The 22,367-nt window shown below is 45.7% G+C and overlaps 1 protein-coding gene across 3 annotated transcripts in view; it reads right to left on the bottom strand.

The window, feature by feature from the left end:
- Positions 1 to 13,326, bottom strand: part of wdr41 (WD repeat domain 41) — a 112,421-nt gene extending 99,095 nt beyond the window's left edge. For all 3 annotated transcript variants that reach the window (XM_070879968.1, XM_070879976.1, XM_070879993.1), the window contains exon 1: positions 13,179 to 13,326. The gene's annotated coding sequence lies outside the window, so the exon portion shown is untranslated. The remainder of the gene's footprint in view (positions 1 to 13,178) is intronic.
- Positions 13,327 to 22,367: the final 9,041 nt, after the last annotated feature.

Raw genomic sequence — 22,367 nt, 5'->3', positions numbered from 1 at the left:
CGAGTAAAGACCCAGTCTACTCAATCTATCATCATAAGGTAACCCCCTCATTTCTGGAATCAGCCTAGTGAATCGTCTCTGTACCCCTTCCAAAGCTAGTATATCCTTCCTTAAGCAAGGTGACCAAAACTGCACGCAGTACTCCAGGTACCTTATACAGTTGCAGCAAGACCTCCCTGCTTTTGTACTCCATCCCTCTCGCAATGAAGGCCAACATTCCATTCGCCTTCCTGATTACCTGCTGCACCTGCAAACTAACCTTTTGGGATTCAAAGTTTCATGCACAAGGACCCCCAGGTCCCTCTGCACCACAGCATGTTGTAATTTCTCCCCATTCAAATAATATTCCCTTTTACTGTTTCCTCCCCCCCCCCCCCCCCCCCCCAAGGTCCCCAAGGTGGATGACCTCACACTTTCCGACATTGTATTCCATCTGCCAAACCTTAGCCCATTCGCTTAACCTATCCAAATCTCCTTGCAGCCTCTCCGAGTCCTCTACACAACCCGCTTTCCCACTAATCTTTGTGTCATCTGCAAATTTTGTTGCACTACACTCTGTCCCCTCTTCTAGGTCATCTATGTATATTGTAAACAGTTGTGGTCCCAGCACTGATCCCTGTGGCACACCACGAACCACTGATTTCCAACCCGAAAAGGACCCATTTATCCCGACTCTCTGCTTTCTGTTAGCCAGCCAATTCTCTATCCATGCTAATACATTTCCTCTGACTCCGTGTACCTTTATCTTCTGCAGTAATCTTTTGTGTGGCACCTTATCGAATGCCTTTTGGAAATCTAAATACACCACATCCATCAGTACAACTCTATCCACCATGCTCGTTATATCCTCAAAGAATTCCAGTAAGTTAGTTAAACATGATTTCCCTTTCATGAATCCATGCTGCGTCTGCTTGATTGCACTATTCCTATCTAGATGTCCCGCTATTTCTTCCTTAATGATAGTTTCAAGCATTTTCCCCACTACAGATGCTAAACTAACCGGCCTATAGTTAACTGCCTTTTGCCTGCCCCCTTTTTTTTTAAAAACAGAGGCGTTACATTAGCTGCTTTCCAATCCGCTGGTACCTCCCCAGAGTCCAGAGAATTTTGGTAGATTATAACGAATGCATCTGCTATAACTTCCGCCATCTCTTTTAATACCCTGGGTTGCATTTCATCAGGACCAGGGGACTTGTCTACCTTCAGTCCCATTAGCCTGTCCAGCACTACCCTCCTAGGTGATAGTGATTGTCTCAAGGTCCTCCCTTCCCACATTCCTATGAATGGGAATACCCCCAAAATGCATCTATACTTCAAGAAGGAACCCCGTGCCGGCCGCTTCTGTCCCGGGCCGAAGGGACCCCGTGCCAGCCGCTTCTGTCCCGGGCCGAAGGGACCCTGTGCCAGCCGCTTCTGTCCCGAGCCGAAGGGCCCCAGTGCCAGCCGCTTCTGTCCCGGGCCGAAGGGACCCCGTGCCAGCCGCTTCTGTCCCGGGCCGAAGGGACCCCGTGCCAGCCGCTTCTGTCCCGGGCCGAAGGGACCCCGTGCCGGGCCGAAAGGACTCTGCACCGGGCCCCGGGCCAAAAGGACTCTGCACCGGCAGAGCCCATCCCAGACCGAAAGGGCTCCACACCTGCCCACGCCTGTCCCTGTCGAACCAGCCGAAGGGTCTCCAGGACATGAAACTGGCCAAAGGGACTCTGGGGATGTCGAACCGGCCGAAGGGACTCTGGGGATGAACTTTTAATCAACCTTTAAACTTATTTAAACAATTTGGGAGAACTTTTAAAACTCACATTTTAGACTCTTAATAGATATTTAAAAGTATTTTGATTATTAATCTACATTTTTGACAACAACTTTTAGAAACTTTTTAAATTGGGAAAACTTTTATAACCTATTATTGAATTACATCTTAGACTTTTAACAACTCTTAGAAACTTTTTAAACAAATTGGGAATCTTTATCAACTTTTAAAATAACTTTGGAAGTCACCTTCCTAAAGCCTGCCCCCCAACCAAGCCTCGGGCCATCCACCATCAATGGCGCTACTCGGCGCCGAGCTAGCGGTCAACACTTCGCCGTAGGCAATTAGGCTTATAGGGCCCAAGTTTCCACATGATTTGCGCCTGATTTTTAGGAGCAACTGGTGGAGAACGGACTATCTTAGAAATCGCAATTCTCCACATTTTTTTTCTGCAGTTCTAGTCAGGTAGAACAGTTCTACTTTGGAACAGAATTTTTTCTTCAAAAGGGGGCGTGTCCGACCACTGACGCCTGATTTGAAAGTTTCCACAGTGAAAACGTACTCCAAACTAAAGTAGAATGGAGCAAGTGAAGATTTTTGTAGAACTGAAAAAACTTGTTCTACACATTAAAAAAATCAGGCGCAGGTTACAAATTAGGCGTTCAGAACGAGGTGGGGGGGAAGGGAACTCATTAAATTCTACAATAAATCCTTATTTATACTTCTACAAATATTATACAAATAAATCCAACCTGAATAAACATTTATAAGCAAAGAAAAGATTAAATAAACCATCTTCCTACCTGTGTGAAAGTGCTTCAGGCACGGAGAATTCTGCAGCCGTTCGTTCCCGTGGAGGGGAGGGGGGGGGGAATTAAACAGCCGCTTCGTTCCCGTGGAGGGGAGGGGGGGGGGAATTAAACAGCCGTTTCGTTCCCGTGGAGGGGAGGGGGGGGGGAATTAAACAGCCGCTTCGTTCCCGTGGAGGGGAGGGGAGGGGGGAAGGAGACAGTGAGAAAGCTGCAAGTGCTGATGGCAATTGCTTTTATTAAAAAAATTTTCAAAAATTAAACAGCTACAAAGAACTACAAAAATGGCCGAGTGCCAATGTTTTTTTCACACTGAGCATGCGCGAACGCTCCAACGCACACGCGCAGCGTTGCCAGCAGGAAAAAAAACTAATTTAAATAGTACCCGCCCCCTCCCACTTACAAAATCGGCGCGAGTGTAGGCTCCGCCCCCCTGGGCAGGCAGACAAGGAGCTGCAGAACGCTCCAGAATTGCGAGTTTTTTCTTAGGCGCCGTTTTAGGCGTGAAAAACGGGCGCCCAGCTCGGAGGGGCGCCCGTTTTTTATCGTGTGGAAACTTGGGCCCATTGAGCTGTGCCTGGTCTCCAGTTGTCTTGGTCCTCCCTTGGCAATGGACCAAGACCTTGTTCAGCTAAGCCTGAGTGGTTGCCGGTGTGCAGCGGCCACCCCATGTTAAAAGAACTTACGCACAGGCATCTTCCACTTCGCTAATATGAAGTTCGGGACCTGGAACGTTAGGACCCTCATGGACAATCCCAACAGCAACAAGCCGGAATGCCGCACCGCGATAGTTGCCCGGGAACTCAGACGTTTTGAAATTGACATCGCCGCCCTATGCGAGACCCGGCGGGCAGGGAAAGGCCAGTTGAAGGAACATTGTGGAGGCTATACCTTCTTCTGGAAAGGGAAACTAGAGGCAGAACGCCGCCTTCATGGAGTCGGCTTTGCCGTCAAGAATGAGCTGGTCAACCGCCTCAAAGACTCCCCCTGTGGGATTAACGAACGCCTCATGACTCTTCGTATTACCCTATTCTGGAACCAATGTGCCACAGTCATCAGTGCATACACCCCTACACTCGATGCAAAGAGGATTTTTATTCCAACCTCGAGACATCCTTGTCCCGCGTCCCCACAGGTGACAAATTGATCCTCCAAGGTGATTTTAATGCCAGGGACAGCAAAGACACAGCCCTCTGGGGAGGCATGATTGGCAGAGAGGGGGTAGGGAAAGCCAACTCCAGTGGTACCCTACTCCTGACAAAATGTCTAGAACATGAACTCATCAACACCGTGTTCCGTCAGAGGGACAAATACAAGGCATCGTGGCAACAGCCTTGCTCCAAACACAGGCACCTGCTTGACTATGTAATCATCAGAGCCAGGGATCGTAAGGATGTGCGTATCACCCGCGCCATGACAGGAGCTGACGACTGCTGGATGGACCACCACCTAATCCGATCCATCTTCAACATTAACATTGCCCCAAAGCAGAGGGGATAGCAGAAGTAGTCCAGCAAAAAAGTTAATGCCGGGGCACTTAGAGACCCAGTTAAGAGAGCCCTATACAGCCAGCGTCTCACAGCCAATCTGGCGTGCCTTGATGACCGAGATGCTGAATGCCCATAGCGCCTGGTCTGCCCTTCAGGCCTCTATAACCAGTGCCAGTGAAGAAACACTTGGTCACTCAATCAGAAAACATCAGGACTGGTTTGATGAAAATGATCAGGAGATCGAAGAACTAATAGATCGCAAGCGCAAAGCAATTCTGAACCTCAAGCAACAACCCAATTCGGGAGCTGCGAAACAACATTACAGAGGGCTCAAGGCTCAGGTTCAACAAAAAACCCGGGACCTAAAGAACAGGTGGTGGATGGAAAAAGCACAGGAGATACAACAACTGGCCGACAGCCATGATATGAGAGGATTCTTCATCGCAGTCAAGGCCACCTACGGTCCAAACTCCCAAGGCCCCACCCCACCCCACTCCTGGCCAAGAACGGGGAAACACCATCAAGGACAATGAGGCTGTCAGGGCCTAATGGAAGGAGCACTTTGAAGATCTCCTCAATCGAGACTTTGCCTTTGAGTCGAGTGTTCTCAACTCCATCCCGCAACATGCGACCCGCCACCATCTCAGTGAAACTCCAACGTTGCACAAGATAGGCAAAGCCATAATACAGCTGAAGAATAACAAGGCTACTGATGCAGATGGAATCCCTGCTGAGGCACTAAAGTATGGCGGAGATGCGCTGTTGGCGCGGATACATGACCTCATCTGGAGGGAGGAGAGCATGCCGGGGGATCTCGGAGATGCAGTGATCGTGACCATCTTTAAAAAAGGGGACAAGTCCGACTGCGGCAACTACAGGGGAATCCCCTGCTATCAGCCACTGGAAAAGTTGTCGCTAGAGTCCTCCTCAATCGACTTCTCCCTGTGGCCGAGGAGCTCCTCCCGGAATCACAATGCGGATTTCGTCACCTACGGGGACATGATCTTTGTAGCGCGACAGCTGCAGGAAAAATGCAGGCAGCAGCGCCAGCCCTTATACAAGGCCTTTTTCGATCTTACAAAGGCCTTTGACACTGTCAACCGTGAGGGTCTATGGAGCGTCCTCCTCCATTTCAGATGCCCCCAAAAGTTTGTCAACATTCTTCGTCAGCTCCACGATGACATGCAGGCCGTGATCGTTATCAACGGATCCATTACAGACCAAATTCACATCCGGACTGGGGTCAAATAGGGCTGCGTCATCGCTTCAACCCTCTTCTCAATCTTCCTCGCTGCCATGCTCCACCTCACAATCAACAAGTTCCCTGCTGGAGTGGAACTAAACTACAGAATCAGTGGGAAGCTGCTTAACCTATGCTGCCTCCAGGCTAGGTCCAAGATCACCCCAATCTCCGTCATTGAGCTGCAGTATGCGGACGACGCCAGAGTCTGCACACATTCAGAGGCTGAACTCCAAGATATAGTCAATGTATTCACTGAGGCATATGAAAGCATGGGCCTTACGCTTAACATCCGTAAGACAAAGGTCCTCCACTAGCCTGTCCTCACCGCACAGCACTGCCCCCCAAGTCATCAAGATTCACGGCGCGGCCCTCGACAACATGAACCATTTCCCATATCTCGGGAGCCTCTTAACAAAGGCAGACATTGATGTGGAGATTCAACAACGCCTCCAGTGTGCCAGTGCAGCCTTCGGCCGTCTGAGGAAAAGAGCGTTTGAAGACCAGGCCCTCAAATCTACCACCAAGCTCATGGTCTACAGGGCTGTAGTAATACCCGCCCTCCTGTATGGATCCGAGGTATGGACGATGTATAGAAGGCACCTCAAGTCGCTGGAGATATATCACCAACGATGTCTCTGCAAGATCCTGCAAATCCCCTTGGAGGACAGGCGCACCAACATCAGTGTCCTCGACCAGACTAACATCCCCAGTATTGAAGCACTGACCACACGCGATCAACTTCACTGGGCAGGCCACATAGTTCGCATGCCAGATACGAGACTCCCGAAGCAAATGCTTTATGTGGAGCTCCTTCGTGGTAAATGAGCCAAAGGAGGACAGCGGGAACGTTATAAGGACACCCTCAAAACCTCCCTGGTAAAGTGCGGCATCACCACTGACACCAGGGAGACCCTGGCCGAAGACCGCCTGAGGTGAAGAGAGTGCATCCGGGAGGGCGTTGAGCTCTTCGAGTCTCAACACAAAGAACGTGAAGAGGCCAAGCGCAGGCAGAAGGAGCGCGCGGCAAACCAGCCCCACTGACCCCTTCCCTCGATGAATGTCTGTCCCACCTGTGACAAGATCTGTGGCTCTCGTATCGGACTGTTCAGCCAAAGAACTCACTTTGGGAGTGGAAGCAAGTCTTCCTCGATTCCGAGGGACTGCCTATGATGATGATGATGATGATGACAAGTATATCCGTCCTTGGGTAAGGAGATCAAAACTATATACAATACTCCAGGTGTGGTCTCACCAAGGCCCTACATAATTGCAGCAAGACATCTTTACTCTTATGCTCAAATCCTCTTGTAATAAAAGGCCAACATACCTTTTGCTTTCTTAATTACTCGCTGTACCTGCATGTTAACTTTCAGTGACTCGTGTACAAGCAAACCCAGGTCCCTCTGAACACCAACATTTCCCAATCTCTCACCGTTTTAAAAAAAAACTCTGCTTTTCTATTTTTCCTACCAAAGTAGATAACTTTACATTTCTCCACATTATATTCCATTTGCCATGTTCTTGCACACTCACTTAGCCTGTGAATATCCCCTTGAAGTCTCTTTGCATCCTACTCACAACTTACATTCCCACCTAGCTTTGTATCATCAGCAAACCTGGACAGATTACATTTGGTCCCCTCATCCAAATTATTGATAATAGATTGTGAAAAGCTGAGGCCCAAGCATTGCTCCTTGTGGCACCCCACTAGTTATAATTTGCCAACCCAAAAATGACCATTTATTTCTACTCTCTGTTGTCTGTCCTTTAACCAATCCTCAATTCATGCTAGTATATTACCCCAAATCCCATGAATGCTAATTTTATGTGGCACCTTATCAAATGCCTTCTGAAAATCCAAATGCACCACATCCACTGGTTCCCCCTTATCTATGCTGCTAGTTACAACTTCAAAAAACTAACAGATGTCAAACATGATTTCCCTTTCATAAATCTGTAAAAATTAAAAAAAATATTTATGCCATGCTGCAGAATTATACTCCAACATAACCAGATGTACCCAGTTCTGTGACTGCAGCATCTTGGGTCAATGTCACAGTGAACAGCTCGGCTCAAGAGCTACAGGTCAAATGGCCTCCTGCACTGCAAAATGCTATGATACTATAAGAAAGGCAATAAAAAGTATGGAATGATGAAGGGAAAACATTTGATGAAAACAGAATTTTTTGTATCGATGTCAAGTAACTAGTGCATGAGCAAATGTTCACCCACTGCTGTGATAAACTAAATTAAACTCCAGGGTTCAGCTCGCCATTTTCTATTGCGAAGGCGCAGGCATGGTCACCTTTGATGACACAAATGGTCCTAAAGTGAGTTCAATCCTTGTAACCATTTCGCAGAGACTATGGTTGTTGGTCTACTTGCAGGGTATGAGGAGGATAGTATAGGCAGTAAAATTTCTATATTGTAATTCACCCCCAAGTATTCATTATTTGCTATAACTTTCTCAGTAGCTATGGTGAAGTTGAAAAAAATAAAATCTTTCATGACAGTGCCTGCTAGTGGAAATTTTTGGTCTCTCCTACTTATGATTAGGATAGAGAAAATATACTATACTTTATTCCATTTACTTTAATGATGAGGCCATAACCCTAGGTTTATCTAAATCAGAGCTGAGATCATAAGATTACATAGGATATACAATGCAGAAACAGGCCATTCGGCCCAACCAGTCCATGCCAGCATTTATGCTCCACTCGAGCCTCCTCCAGTCTTTCCTCATCTAAATCTATCAGCATAACCCTCTATTCCCATCTCCCTCATATGCTTGTCTAGCCTCCTGTTAATATTCACATCTATAATCACCAGTTATACTGCTAACATAAATAATTAGTTATAGTTTTGTTATCTGAAAATCTCAAGATAATTATAGATGAGGAAGGCCATTTGGTCCACCTTAATACTTTCAACTAGAGTGATCCTAACACCAGCACCTCCACTCCACTGTAGCATCCAATTATTTAAATAATTCCAGGGTTTTTAATCATTACTTTATCTGGAAGTTAATTCCATACATTAAGCACGGTTTGTGGGAAGAATTTCCTGATACCAGGCCTCAAATCGCTTTTTAACCAGTTTAAACCCATGTCCTCTGGTTCTACTTCTTGAATATAATTTCAAGTAATATCCCTGGTTATTTTTTCTGTACCCTTAACAATCTTGTATACATCTTCAAGATCACCTCCTTTCTTGACTGAAAAGTCAATGTTTTTCAGTCTTTTCTTATAATGCAGACCCCTGACACGGGGGGAAATCAGCCTAGTAGCTCTTCTCTGCTCTGGCTCCAGCACCTGAAGGTCTCTTATTTTTTGGCAACCAAAGCTAGATGCGGTACTTGTTTTCAGCATGTGATCTGACCAGAGCACTTCAAAGTTTAATCATTACTTCCTCGGATTTTTATTCAACGCTTTTGGCTATGTCTTTCAACATCCTAATAGTTTGGCTCATTGCTGCTTTCAATGTTTGGACATGTTTAGTATCAATTCTACTAAGACTTCTAGGTCTCTTTCAGCTTTATGCTCAGCTAATTCACCAACAAGAACTTGCATTTATAGAACGCCTTTAACATAGAAAAACATCTCAAGGCGCTTTCCAGAAGCGCAATCAGACAGAACTTGACACTGAACAAAAGAATGAGATATTGGGAGGGGTGACCAACAGCTTGTTCAAAGAAGTAGGTTTTAAGAAGGACCTTAAAGGAAGAGAAATAGGTGGGGAGACAGAGAGGTTTATTAAGGGAATACCAGAGCTTAGGGCCTAGATGGCTGAAGGCACAGCTGCCTATGGTGGTGTGAAAGGGAGGAAGGGATACACAAGAGGCCAGAGTTAGAGGAACGCAGATTTCTCAGAAGATTGTAGGGTTGGAGGATGTTAAAACAAGATGGAGAGGAACAGCCATGAAGGGATTTGAATACAGGAAAAAAAATAACTTGCATTTATACAGCATCTTTCACAACCACCAGACGTCCCAAACCACTTTACAGCCAATGAAGTACTTTTTGAAGTGAAGTAACAGTTGTAATGTAGGAAATGAGGCAGCCAATTTTTCCTCAGCAAGCGCCCACAAACAGCAATGTGATGATAAGCAGATAATCTATTTTAGTGATGTTGATTGAGGGATAAATATAATCTAGGACACTGGGGATAACTCCCCTGTTCTTCTTCAAAATAGTGCCATAGGATCTTTTATGTCCACCTGAGAGCACTTTAATGTCTCATCTGAAAGCCGTCACCTCAGACAGTGCAGCACTGCACTGGAGTGTTAGCCGAGATGTGTGCTCAAGTCCCTGGAGTGAGACTCGAACCCACAACCTTCTGAGTCAGAGGCGAGGATACTTCCAACTGAGCCATGGCTGACACACTAATGAATACAATAATGAGAATTTTAACTTCCTCTGATCATCCTTTTAACATGTTTCTGCATTTTCTTGCATTCATCCTAGTGAGCCCCATCATTTTTCATCCTGCACAATTTGTACAAAAAATAATTTGTACAAGTAATTTTTCCTTTTCATTTCACTTCTAAATTAGTTTGTTAATCCATTTAAGATCACAAACAAGTACTAGGTCAAGATAAGCATTTCCCCCTCTGTGGCTTTCTTGTCACACTGGGTGATCAAATATTCACAAGGGAAGGCATGCCCTCTCCAGACAAATATATCCCAATTATAATCAATAACTTATGTACAGAACTACAAACACGAAACATAGAAACATAGAAAATAGGTGCAGGAGTAGGCCATTCGGCCCTTCGAGCCTGCACCACCATTCAATAAGATCATGGCTGATCATTCCCTCAGTACCCCTTTCCTGCTTTCTCTCCATACCCCTTGATTTCCTTAGCCGTAATGGCCATATCTAACTCCCTTTTGAATATATCCAATGAAGTGGCATCAACAATTCTCTGCGGCAGGAAATTCCACAGGTTAACAACTCTCTGAGTGAAGAAGTTTCTCCGCATCTCAGTCCTAAATGGCCTACCCCTTATCCTAAGACTGTGTCCCCTGGTTCTGGACTTTCCCAACATCGGGAGCATTCTACCCGCATCTAACCTGTCCCTTCCAGTCAGAATTTTATATGCTTCTATGATCCCCTCTCATCCTTCCAAACTCCAGTGTATAAAGGCCCAGTTGATCCAGTCTCTCCTCATGTGTCAGTCCTGCCATCCCAGGAATCAGTCTGGGGAACCTTCGCTGCACTCCCTCAATAGCAAGAACGCCTTCCACAGATTAGGAGACCAAAACTGCACAAAATACTCAAGTTGTGGCCTCACCAAGGCCCTGTACAACTGCAGTAAGACCTCCCTGCTCCTATACTCAAATCTTCTCGCTATGAAGGCCAACATACCATTTGCCATTTTTACCACCTGCTGTACATGCATGCCAACTTTGAATGACTGATAAACCATGATACCCAGGTCTTGTTGCACCTCTCCTTTTTCTAATCTGCCACCATTCAGATAATATTCTGTCTTCGCATTTTTGCCCCCAAAGTGGATAACCTCACATTTATCCACATTGTACTGCATCTGCCATGCATTTGCCTACTCACCTAACCTGTCCAAGTCACCGTGCAGCCTCCTAGCATCCTCCTCACAGCTCACACCGCTACCCAGTTTAGTGTCATCTGCAAACTTGGAGATATTACACTCAATTCCTTCATCCAAATCATTGATGCATATTGTAAAGAGCTGGGGTCCCAGCACTGAGCCCTGCAGCACTCCACTAGTCACTGCCTGCCATTCTGAAAAGGACCTGTTCATCCCGACTCTCTGCTTCCTGTCTGCCAACCAGTTCTCTATCCATGTCAGTATATTACCCTTAAAACCACGTGCTTTGATTTTGCACACCAATCTCTTGTGCGGGACCTTGTCAAAAGCCTTTTGAAAGTCCAAATACACCACATTCACTGGTTCTCCCTTGTCCACTCTACTAGTTACAGCCTCAAAAAAACTCCAGAAGACTTGTCAAGCATGATTTCCCCTTCATAAATCCATGCTGACTTGGACCGATCCTGTCACTACTTTCCAAATGCACTGCTATTTCATCTTTAATAATTGATTCCAACATTTTCCCCACTACTGATGTCAGGCTAACCGGTCTATAATTACCCACTTTCTCTCTCCCTCCCTTTTTAAAAAGTGGTGTTACATTAGCTACCCTCCAGTCCATAGGAACTGATCCCGAGTCGATAGACTGTTGGAAAATGATCACCAATGCATCCACTATTTCTAGGGCCACTTCCTTAAGTACTCTGGGATGCAGACTATCAGGCCCCGGGGATTTATCGGCCTTATATCCCATCAATTTCCCTAACACAATTTCCCACCTAATAAGGATATCCTTCAGTTCCTCCTTCTCACTAGACCCTTGGTCCCTTAGTACTTCCGGAAGGTTATTTGTGTCTTCCTTCGTGAAGACAGAACCAAAGTATTTGTTCAATTGGTCTGCCATTCCTTCGTTCCACATTATAATTTCACCTGAATCAGACTGCAAGGGACCTACGTTTGTCTTCACTAATCTTTTTCTCTTCACATATCTATAGAAGCTTTTGCAGTCAGTTTTTATGTTCCCTGCAAGCTTCTTCTCGTACTCTTACTTTCCCCCTCTTAATTAAACCCTTTGTCCTCCTCTGCTGAATTCTAAATTTCTCCCAGTCCTCAGCTTTTTCTGGCCAATTTATATACCTCTTCCTTGGATTTAACACTATCCTTAATTTCCCTTGCTAGCCACAGTTGAGCCACCTTCCCCATTTTATTTTTACTCCAAACAGGGATATACAATTGCTGGAGTTCATCCATGTGATCTTTAAATGTTTGCCATTGCCTATCCACTGTCAACCCTTTAAGTATCATTTGCCAGTCTATTCTAGCCAATTCACACCTCAAACCATCAAAGTTACCTTTCCTTAAGTTCAGGACCCTAGTTTCTGAAATAACTGTCACTCTCCATCTTAATAAAGAATTCTACCATGTTATGGTCTTCCCCAAGGAACCTCGCACAAAAAGATTGCTAATTAGTCCTTTCTCATTACACAAGACCCAATCTTGGATGGCCAGCTTTCTAGTTGGTTCTTCAACATATTGGTCTAGAAAACCATCCCGAATACACTCCAGGAAATCCTCCCCCACCGCATTGCTACCAGTTTGGTTAGCCCAATCTATACATAGATTAAAGTCACCCATGATAACTGCTGTACCTTTATTGCATGCATCCCTAATTTCTTGTTTGATGCTGTCCCCAACCACTTGGGTTTTCTCAGTGTATATTAGGCTAATTGAAATCTCCCATTAAAATAAGTTTCCCATTTTCACATATTTTTATTGATCAATGTCCTTATGAAAACTAGAAGGCCTACAGTTTTCCCTTAGTGTTGGCTTTGATTTTTTTTTCAGCATTAAGAGGTAGTTAACCAGAATAGCTCAATTTGTAGTTTTCAACCTCCTGCAGGATCGATTTACTTCACCTCCCAGATGTCCCTGACATATAGGGTTGCACCGGGTCCTTTTCCGTCCACTGTGCCTTTCTAAACATGTTATACCCTATGCCCATGGAATGTTCTATTCATTGCCAACCCCTGGATCTAACTATATGCCCATCACAATTCCCTGATGCCAGAACAGCATCCCAGTTCCAACATTTCATTTCTAAATCTTCTCGCATTCAGGGGATGCACATTTATTTCAGCGAGGATATAGAGGAAGATTCCACGCATGAAGGGGAAGCGGGAGCGATGGTGTGTGCACAGTTGGTCAGGAGTGTTGCTTCAACCATGGAATGCCTGAACCACTTACAGCGCACATAAAACATAAACAACCCACGCCGTGCCGGCTACACATCTGACTGTTGGCAGAGCAGGCAAACACTCACCTCACGCTGTGTCCAGGGGCGAGCGGGGAGGTCCGAGGAGGGTTGTTGCAGTGGCAATCCCCTGCCCGGGATAGAGGAGGAGGAGGAGACCAACAGGCGGAGCGAGGCCCGGGGAAGGAACAGCTCGAAACAGCGACCGGTACACCAAAAAAAACAATTCTACTGCGCAGGCGCGTTACAAACCGGAAGTAGCCTGCCTCGAGCCGGCTCGGGCCCGCCGTTGGCCGGCGCGTGACGTAGGATGGAACGTGGCCCGGCACGAGGGAGTTCAATAAAGCGGGAAAGGGTGACGGCCGAGAACGCGGTCGACGGTCACAATGACGAATGACGCCACAATGACTAACGACGCGCGAGTTGGGGGTTGAAGGTGCCCAAGGAGAGGAGTCAGGTTCGGGAACAGGAGCAGGCCAGCCAGCCCCAACAACCACTTCCGCCATTCAGAAAAAGATAAGAAATAGGGGCAGGAGTAGGCCATTCGGCCTTTCGACCCTGTTCTGCCATTCAGTAATATCATGGCCGATCTTCTACCTCACCTCCACCTTCCCGCACCATCTCCATATCCCTTGGGAGTTGTGTACAGACCTCCAAACAGTAGTAGTGATGTTGGGGAGGGCATCAAACAGGAAATTAGGAGTGCATGCAATAAAGGTGCAGCAGTTATAATGGGTGACTTTAATATGCACATAGATTGGGCTAGCCAAACTGGAAGCAATACGGTGGAGGAGGATTTCCTGGAATGCATAAGGGATGGTTTTCTAGACCAATATGTCGAGGAACCAACTAGGGGGGAGGCCATCTTAGACTGGGTGTTGTGTAATGAGAGAGGATTAATTAGCAATCTCATTGTGCGAGGCCCCTTGGGGAAGAGTGACCATAATATGGTGGAATTCTGCATTAGGATGGAGAATGAAACAGTTAATTCAGAGACCATGGTCCAGAACTTAAAGAAGGGTAACTTTGAAGGTATGAGGCATGAATTGGCTAAGATAGATTGGCTAATGATACTTAAGGGGTTGACTGTGGATGGGCAATGGCAGACATTTAGAGAACGCATGGATGAATTACAACAATTGTACATTCCTGTCTGGCGTAAAAATAAAAAAGGGAAGGTGGCTCAACCGTGGCTATCTAGGGAAATCAGGGATAGTATTAAAGCCAAGGAAGTGGCATACAAATTGGCCAGAAATAGCAGCGAACCTGAGGACTGGGAGAAATTTAGAACTCAGCAGAGGAGGACAAAGGGTTTGATTAGGGCAGGGAAAATGGAGTACGAGAAGAAGCTTGCAGGGAACATTAAGGCGGATTGCAAAAGTTTCTATAGGTATATAAAGAGAAAGAGGTTAGTAAAGACAAACGTAGGTCCCCTGCAGTCAGAATCAGGGGAAGTCATAACGGGGAACAAAGAAATGGCAGACCAATTGAACAAGTACTTTGGTTCAGTATTCACTAAGGAGGACACAAACAACCTTCCGGATATAAAAGTGGTCAGAGGGTCTATTAAAGAGGAGGAACTGAGGGAAATCTTTATTAGTCGGGAAATTGTGTTGGGGAAATTGATGGGATTGAAGGCCGATAAATCCCCAGGGCCTGATGGACTGCATCCCAGAGTACTTAAGGAGGTGGCCTTGGAAATAGCGGATGCATTGACAGTCATTTTCCAACATTCCATTGACTCTGGATCAGTTCCTATCGAGTGGAGGGTAGCCAATGTAACCCCACTTTTTAAAAAAGGAGGGAGAGAGAAAGCAGGGAATTATAGACCGGTCAGCCTGACCTCAGTAGTGGGTAAAATGATGGAATCAATTATTAAGGATGTCATAGCAGCGCATTTGGAAAATGGTGACATGATAGGTCCAAGTCAGCATGGATTTGTAAAAGGGAGATCATGCTTGACAAATCTTCTGGAATTTTTTGAGGATGTTTCCAATAAAGTGGACAAAGGAGTACCAGTTGATGTGGTATATTTGGACTTTCAGAAGGCTTTCGACAAGGTCCCACACAGGAGATTAATGTGCAAAGTTAAAGCACATGGGATTGGGGGTAGTGTGCTGACGTGGATTGAGAACTGGTTGTCAGACAGGAAGCAAAGAGTAGGAGTAAATGGGTACTTTTCGGAATGGCAGGCAGTGACTAGTGGGGTACCGCAGGGTTCTGTGCTGGGGCCCCAGCTGTTTACATTATACATTAATGATTTAGACGAAGGGATTAAATGTAGTATCTCCAAATTTGCGGATGACACTAAGTTGGGTGGCAGTGTGAGCTGCGAGGAGGATGCTATGAGGCTACAGAGTGACTTGGATAGGTTAGGTGAGTGGGCAAATGCGTGGCAGATGAAGTATAATGTGGATAAATGTGAGGTTATCCACTTTGGTGGTAAAAACAGAGAGACAGACTATTATCTGAATGGTGACAGATTAGGAAAAGGGAAGGTGCAACGAGACCTGGGTGTCATGGTACATCAGTCATTGAAGGTTGGCATGCAGGTACAGCAGGCGGTTAAGAAAGCAAATGGCATGTTGGCCTTCATAGCGAGGGGATTTGAGTACAGGGGCAGGGAGGTGTTGCTACAGTTGTACAGGGCCTTGGTGAGGCCACACCTGGAGTATTGTGTACAGTTTTGGTCTCCTAACTTGAGGAAGGACATACTTGCTGTTGAGGGAGTGCAGCGAAGATTCACCAGACTGATTCCCGGGATGGTGGGACTGACCTATCAAGAAAGACTGAATCAACTGGGTTTGTATTCACTGGAGTTCAGAAGAGTGAGAGGGGACCTCATAGAAACGTTTAAAATTCTGACGGGTTTGGACAGGTTGGATGCAGGAAGAATGTTCCCAATGTTGGGGAAGTCCAGAACCAGGGGTCACAGTCTAAGGATAAGGGGTAAGCCATTTAGGACCGAGATAAGGAGAAACTTCTTCACCCAGAGAGTGGTGAACCTGTGGAATTCTCTACCACAGGAAGTAGTTGAGGCCAATTCACTAAATATATTCAAAAGGGAGTTAGATGAAGTCCTTAGTACTCGGGGGATCAAGGGGTATGGCGTGAAAGCAGGAAGTGGGTACTGAAGTTTCATGTTCAGCCATGAACTCGTTGAATGGCGGTGCAGGCTAGAAGGGCTGAATGGCCTGCTCCTGCACCTATTTTCTATGTTTCTATGTTTCTATGATTGCCTTAATATCCACAAATCTATCGATCTCTGTCTTGAAAATACTCAACGACTCAGTATCCACAGCCCTCTGCGGTAGATAATTCCAAAGATTCCCAACCCTTTGAGTGAAGAAATTTCTTCTCATCTCAGTCCTAAATGGCCGACCCCTTATTCTGAGACTGTGAACCCTGGTTCTTGACTCCCCAGCCAGGGGAAACATCCTCCCTGCATCTACCCTGTCAAGCCCTGTAAGAATTTTATGTTTCAATGAGATCCCCTCTCATTCTTCTAAATTACAGGGAACACAGCTCTCGTTTCTTCAATCTTTTCTCACAGGACAATGTCCCCAAATCAGGAATCAGTCTAGTAAACTGTCGTTGCACTCCCTCTAGGCAAGTATATCCTTCCTTAGGTAAGGAGACCAAAACTGTACACAGTACTCCAGATGTAGGCTCACCAAGGTCCAATATAATTGCAGTATAATTCATGGCTGATCTTCATCTTAACTCCATCTAACCGCCTTGGTTCCATAACCCTTAATACCATTGGTGCTAGGGTTAGAAATTGGTCCTGGCAGCCGTTGTCAATAACAGAACTACTATTGCCAACGTTGTTGTCAGATATACATTAACTAATTATTAGAGGCAAGCGTACACTTCATTTCTTGGGTGTATATAGTGGAGAACATACATTTTTGGCAGCTAAAATATTAATGAGGGCTAAACATAATCTTTCATCTGTCTTGGACCTTTCGGATGTTAAACTAAGGCCCCATCTATTTTCTCAGATGGACGTAAAAGATCCATGGCACTATTCGAAGAAGGGCTGGGTTTTCTTCCAGTGTTCTGGTCAGTACTTTGGGGCAACCTGAGGTCATTTAAAGGTGCTATATAAATGCAAATTTCTCTCACGAGGCAAATTCTGCAACGCTGCACGCTGAGATCAGTTGTGTGGCATCACTGGGAGAGCAGGTCATGTGTTCATTTCCTACTGCACTGCTTTGTGGTGCAGCCATTCCACCTCTTGGGCCTAGGTTTGAATCCAAGCTGGCCTGATATGATTAAAGTCCCTATTTCTACTGACTGTGAGGATTCCCTGCAAAATGAGTTTGATGAGTCACAACCCAGTTCCTGCAACACAAAACTGCACATATTGCATAAAATGTTCAATCTTATTCAGGAACTTCCTCAGAAGACCACTTCCCAGGATTAGCGTGGTATGTTCACTAAATATAAAAATATTTAATTCCTGCAAACTACTAACCACCAAGGAAGTGGTCTTCTGAGGAAGCTCTGCTTTGTATTCTACCGAGGCTGTGCCTTACATGAAAGCATGTAATACTGACATCCAAAATGGACATTAGTGAATTAGTAAGCACAATGTCATTTTATTTTAGCGGGACCCTGGTTGTAATCCAAATGAGACTGATGGGATGAAAGACCCCTCTGTCCACTTGCCGTAAAGGTCTAATGTGAAACAACCTTGGACAGTACAATCCACTTCTAGCCATTAGGACCCAGAACACAAAACTGCACTTCCTTTGGCACCATTTACTGAAAAATGAAAATAAGGAAAGTACTTAATTTTCTAAATAGTCAGCAATTGTTTGATAGTAAACATTGTCACAAAAAAGCCAGTCAATCTGTTTTTCATTAAAATCTCATACTTGCTCATCAAAATGATTAACAACAGTTTGCAGGAATTAAATCTTTTTATATTTAGTGAACATACCACGCTAATCCAGGCTAGGTATGTGTGGGTCAGATACAAAGCAAACTTGTATATCATTATTCCACCAGTGCACCTCAACTCCAATCTCAGACCACTGACGCAGTTGTAATATTACACAAAATCACAAGATAATTACAGATGAGGAAGGCCATCTTAGTTCATCCATCCAGAATGATCCTAAAGCCCCTACCCCCATTACAGCACTCTAAAATGATTCCAGGTTTTTCATCTTCACTACTCTAAACCTCCAAGAAATATTATTTCTGCTACTTTTTATCGTTTTTGAAAAAAACTCATCCTTCAATCTCACTGACACTCCAATGCAGTACTGAGGAAGTGTTTCATTGTTGGAGGTACCATCCCTTAGATGAGGGTTTGAAATGGAAGCCCCCATTGCCTGTTCTGGCAGTGCAGGTAGAGATGAATTATTTTGAAAAGACGCAGGGAATTTTCCTAATGTCTTGCCAATATTCTCCCCTCAACTTATATGAACATAAACAGTTCCATTGGCACTTCATTTCAAGGCAATGATAAATGAATCATTAAAGGTGAGTTCTAAAGGCATGTAACACAGGTAAGAAGATTGACAGTGAAGCCAACATGCTGAAAACTATACTGAATTTAGCTTTATAATTAACTTTACCAGTACTGGGCTGGAGGCTGCTCAGGGATGAGGTGCTGGTAGTTACCCTGGTTTTGTGCCCACTGGTGACCCAAAGCATTGAGCCTATTATGGATCAGCAGGAGGTCACCCTCAGTCATTGAAAGTTGGCATACAGGTACAGCAGGCGGTGAAGAAGGCAAATGGCATGTTGGCCTTCATAGCAAGAGGATTTGAGTATAGGAGCAGGGAGGTCTTACTGCAGTTGTACAGGGCCTTGGTGAGACCACAACTTGAGTATTTTGTGCAGTTTTGGTCTCCTAATCTGAGGAAGAACATTCTTGCTATTGAGGGAGTGCAATGAAGGTTCAACAGACTGATTCCCAGGATGGCAGGACTGATATATGAAGAAAGACTGGATAAACTAGGCTTATATTTACTGGAATTAAGAAGAATGAGAGGGGATCTCATTGAAACATATAAAATTCTGACGGGATTTGACAGGTTAGATGCAGGGAGGATGTTCCTGATGTTGGGGAAGTCCAGAACCAGGGGTCACAGTCTAAGGATAAGGGGTAAGCCAGTTAGGACCAAGATGAGGAGAAACTTCTTCACTCAGAATTGTGAACCTGTGGAATTCTCTACTGCAGAGAGTTGTTGATGCCAGTTCATTAGATATACTCGAAAGGGAGTTAGATGTGGCCCTTACAGCTAAAGGGATCAAGGGGTATGGAGAGAAAGCAGGAATGGGGTACTGAAGTTGCATGATCAGCCATGATCATATTGAATGGTGGTGCAGGCTCGAAGGGCCGAATGGCCTACTCCTGCACCTATTTTCTATGTTTCTATGGGCCCAAGTTTCGAGCCGCGCCTAGAACGGCACAGTCCTGACCTGGACGCCCATTTTTCGCGCCACAAAGTGCGCATAAAAAAAACGCCCAGATTCTCCAGCTCCCTGCAGGTCGTTTGCAGCTCGGCGCAGCACAGCAGGAGTATAGGGGGCGGAGCCAGGTCCCTGCGCTGAAAACAGTGCCGGGACCTCTGCACATGCGCGCTACAGTGGGCACGCAAGTGCAGTGGCTCCAGGCGCCCAAAACTGTGGGAGGGGCCGAAGCACACAGCACCTAGCCCTGGCCGAATGGCATCACTGGAGCTGCGTGAATAAGGCTCCTCTCACGGCCAGCTCCTGCTTTCTCCCGACCCGACTCGACTCCCGCTTCCCGCCTCCGGACCGGACCGGACCCGACTCCCGCTCCCCCCACCCCTGGACCGGACCCGACCCCGACCCGACTCCCGCTTCCCCGCCCCCCCCCCCCGACTGGACCCGACCTGACCTCCTTCTCCCTCCCTCCCCCCAACCCAAACCGAACCGACCTCCCTCCCACCACCCCCCCCAACCCGCGCTCCCCCCGACCCGACCCAACGCCACGTACCTGTAAACCTGGTGCTGGGGACGGGCCCTGCCCGAAGTCTCGGGCCCGGCTGGGCCCGACCTGTTCAGCCTTCCTCCCCCTTCTCCTTTCCCCCCTCCAATCTCTTTTCTCCCCCCCTTCTCCTTCTCCCCCCTCCCCATCCCTCCCTCTGCTCCCCCCCTCTCTCCCTCTACCCCCCTCCTCCCCCTCCCCTCACTGTCAGAAACAGACACTGACAGACAGAGAATGAGAGACACACACATACAGACAGACAGAGAGATAGAGACACTGACAGAGACACACTGGGGGGGGGTGGCATCCCAGCACGCTTTTGGAGGGCTCCCGGTGCTGCAGTCGGTAAGTAAAAAAATTGTTATTTATTGATTTAAAAAAAAAATTATTTCTTATTAATTTTTTTTGATTTATTGGTTGATTTATTGATGTTTTTATCATTTATTATTGATGATGGCTCTTTATTTGTAAAACTGAAGTGTTTAATGTTTGTAAACTTCCCTTTAAACCCCCCCCCCCATTCCCTACGCCTGATTTGTAACCTACGCCTGATTTTCTAAAGTGTAGACAGGGTTTTTTCGAGCGTACAAAAATCTTCACTTACTCCATTCTAAGTTAGTTTGGAGTAAGTTTTCACTGACGAAACTTTGAAAACAGGCGTAAGTGGCCGGACACGCCCCCTTTTGAAAAAAATTTCTGTTCCAAAGTGAAACTGTTCTAACTGACTAGAACTGGAGCAAACTAAATGGCGAGAATTCCGATTTCTAAGATACTCCGTTCTACACCAGTTTCTCCTAAAAATCAGGAACAAATCATGTCGAAACTTGGGGCCTAAGTTTCTAAATATTTTCTGAACTGGCCACACCACTAGGAGTGCAGCTCAGACCCCTGTCAGCCCACATGTACCAGAAAGATCGTTGCCTGCTGCAGTCCTGGGAGGAGAAGTGACCAGTTCTTCAGGAAGCCAGTACATTCGCAGCTCGTTTGGTGTACCACCATCCAAACTTACAACAGGTCCCTTTGAGGCCAGCATAGTTAGTCCCCATCCACAGCATCATCCCTTTGGTTAATGACTTTGTCTTAAGGTGTGGGGCACACAGGCTCAGACCCTAAATAGGGTCACAGGAATCTGCATTACATGTCCAGGACACGATGCTGGCAAAGATTGAAGCTGTCCTGCAGGACTCCCATCAGAGTTGCAGCAGGTGTCCGTCAGAATGTCTGGGTAATATTAGAGCCACTGTGTTCTTTAAAGATGTCATGAAATCTGTTGATGACTGGGAGGTCAGGAAGAAGGTTTTACAGAATAGTAGCTAGTTTGTAAATTGAATGAGCCTTTACATCACAAGTGCTGTCAAGCCAACCTGGTACAGAATGAGCTGGAGATACTAGATAGGTTACAGAGTGCATGAGAAACTATATTCAAGTTTTTTTTAAATTCCTTGCTGTGGGTGCCATTTACAAAACCAGTCAAAAGCTGAGTTTAAAAGAAATGCTTGAAATCTGAAATAATAACAGAAAATATAGCGTGGGTCCGTCAGCATTTGAGAAAAGTTAATGTTTCAGTTACCCTTCATCCAACCCAAATGCTGGCTGACTCGCTGTGTATTTTCAGCATTTTTTCAGAGGCTAAGGTCTTTGCTAACATAGAAATATAGAAAATAGGTGCCGGAGTAGGCCATTCGGCCCTTCGAGCCTGCATCACCATTCAATATGATCGTGGCTGATCATGCAACTTCAGTACGCCATTCCTGCTTTCTCTCCATACCCCTTGATTCCTTTAGCCGTAAGGGCCACATCTAACTCCCTTTTGAATATATCTAACGAACTGGCCTCAACAACTTTCTGTGGTAGAGAATTGCACAGGTTCACAATTCTCTTAGAAAGTATGCAATAAAGGGAGATTCATGTAATTACTATTTTACATAATTCAACTTACACACACTCCAAAAATCAGCCATAAATACCAGTGGCTGAAAATTCGTCATGGGCACTGCGTATAACAGGCGGCTGATCCGATACCACCTGTTTTGCGCCATCGCCCCAGACGAATTTCTAGGCCCAAATGTTAGTCTAACTTGGCTGAATTCTTACAGTTCAAAAACATGATTATTCACCAAGCCATATTGGACTTTGAAAACATTGTTGCCAAATTATTGATATAGGAATTTAGGACCGTGCTATATTTTCTACAATCTGGACTGATTGATCAACTTAATTACATATCGTAAGTAAGGTAGTGAGAGTTAGCTTTCATTTTATTTCAATTTTTTTACTTCTTCCCT

Source organism: Pristiophorus japonicus, chromosome 1, assembly GCF_044704955.1.
Source record: "Pristiophorus japonicus isolate sPriJap1 chromosome 1, sPriJap1.hap1, whole genome shotgun sequence".
In the NCBI taxonomy this organism is placed as follows: Eukaryota; Metazoa; Chordata; class Chondrichthyes; family Pristiophoridae; genus Pristiophorus; species Pristiophorus japonicus.
This window is presented reverse-complemented; position numbering and strand designations above follow the sequence as displayed.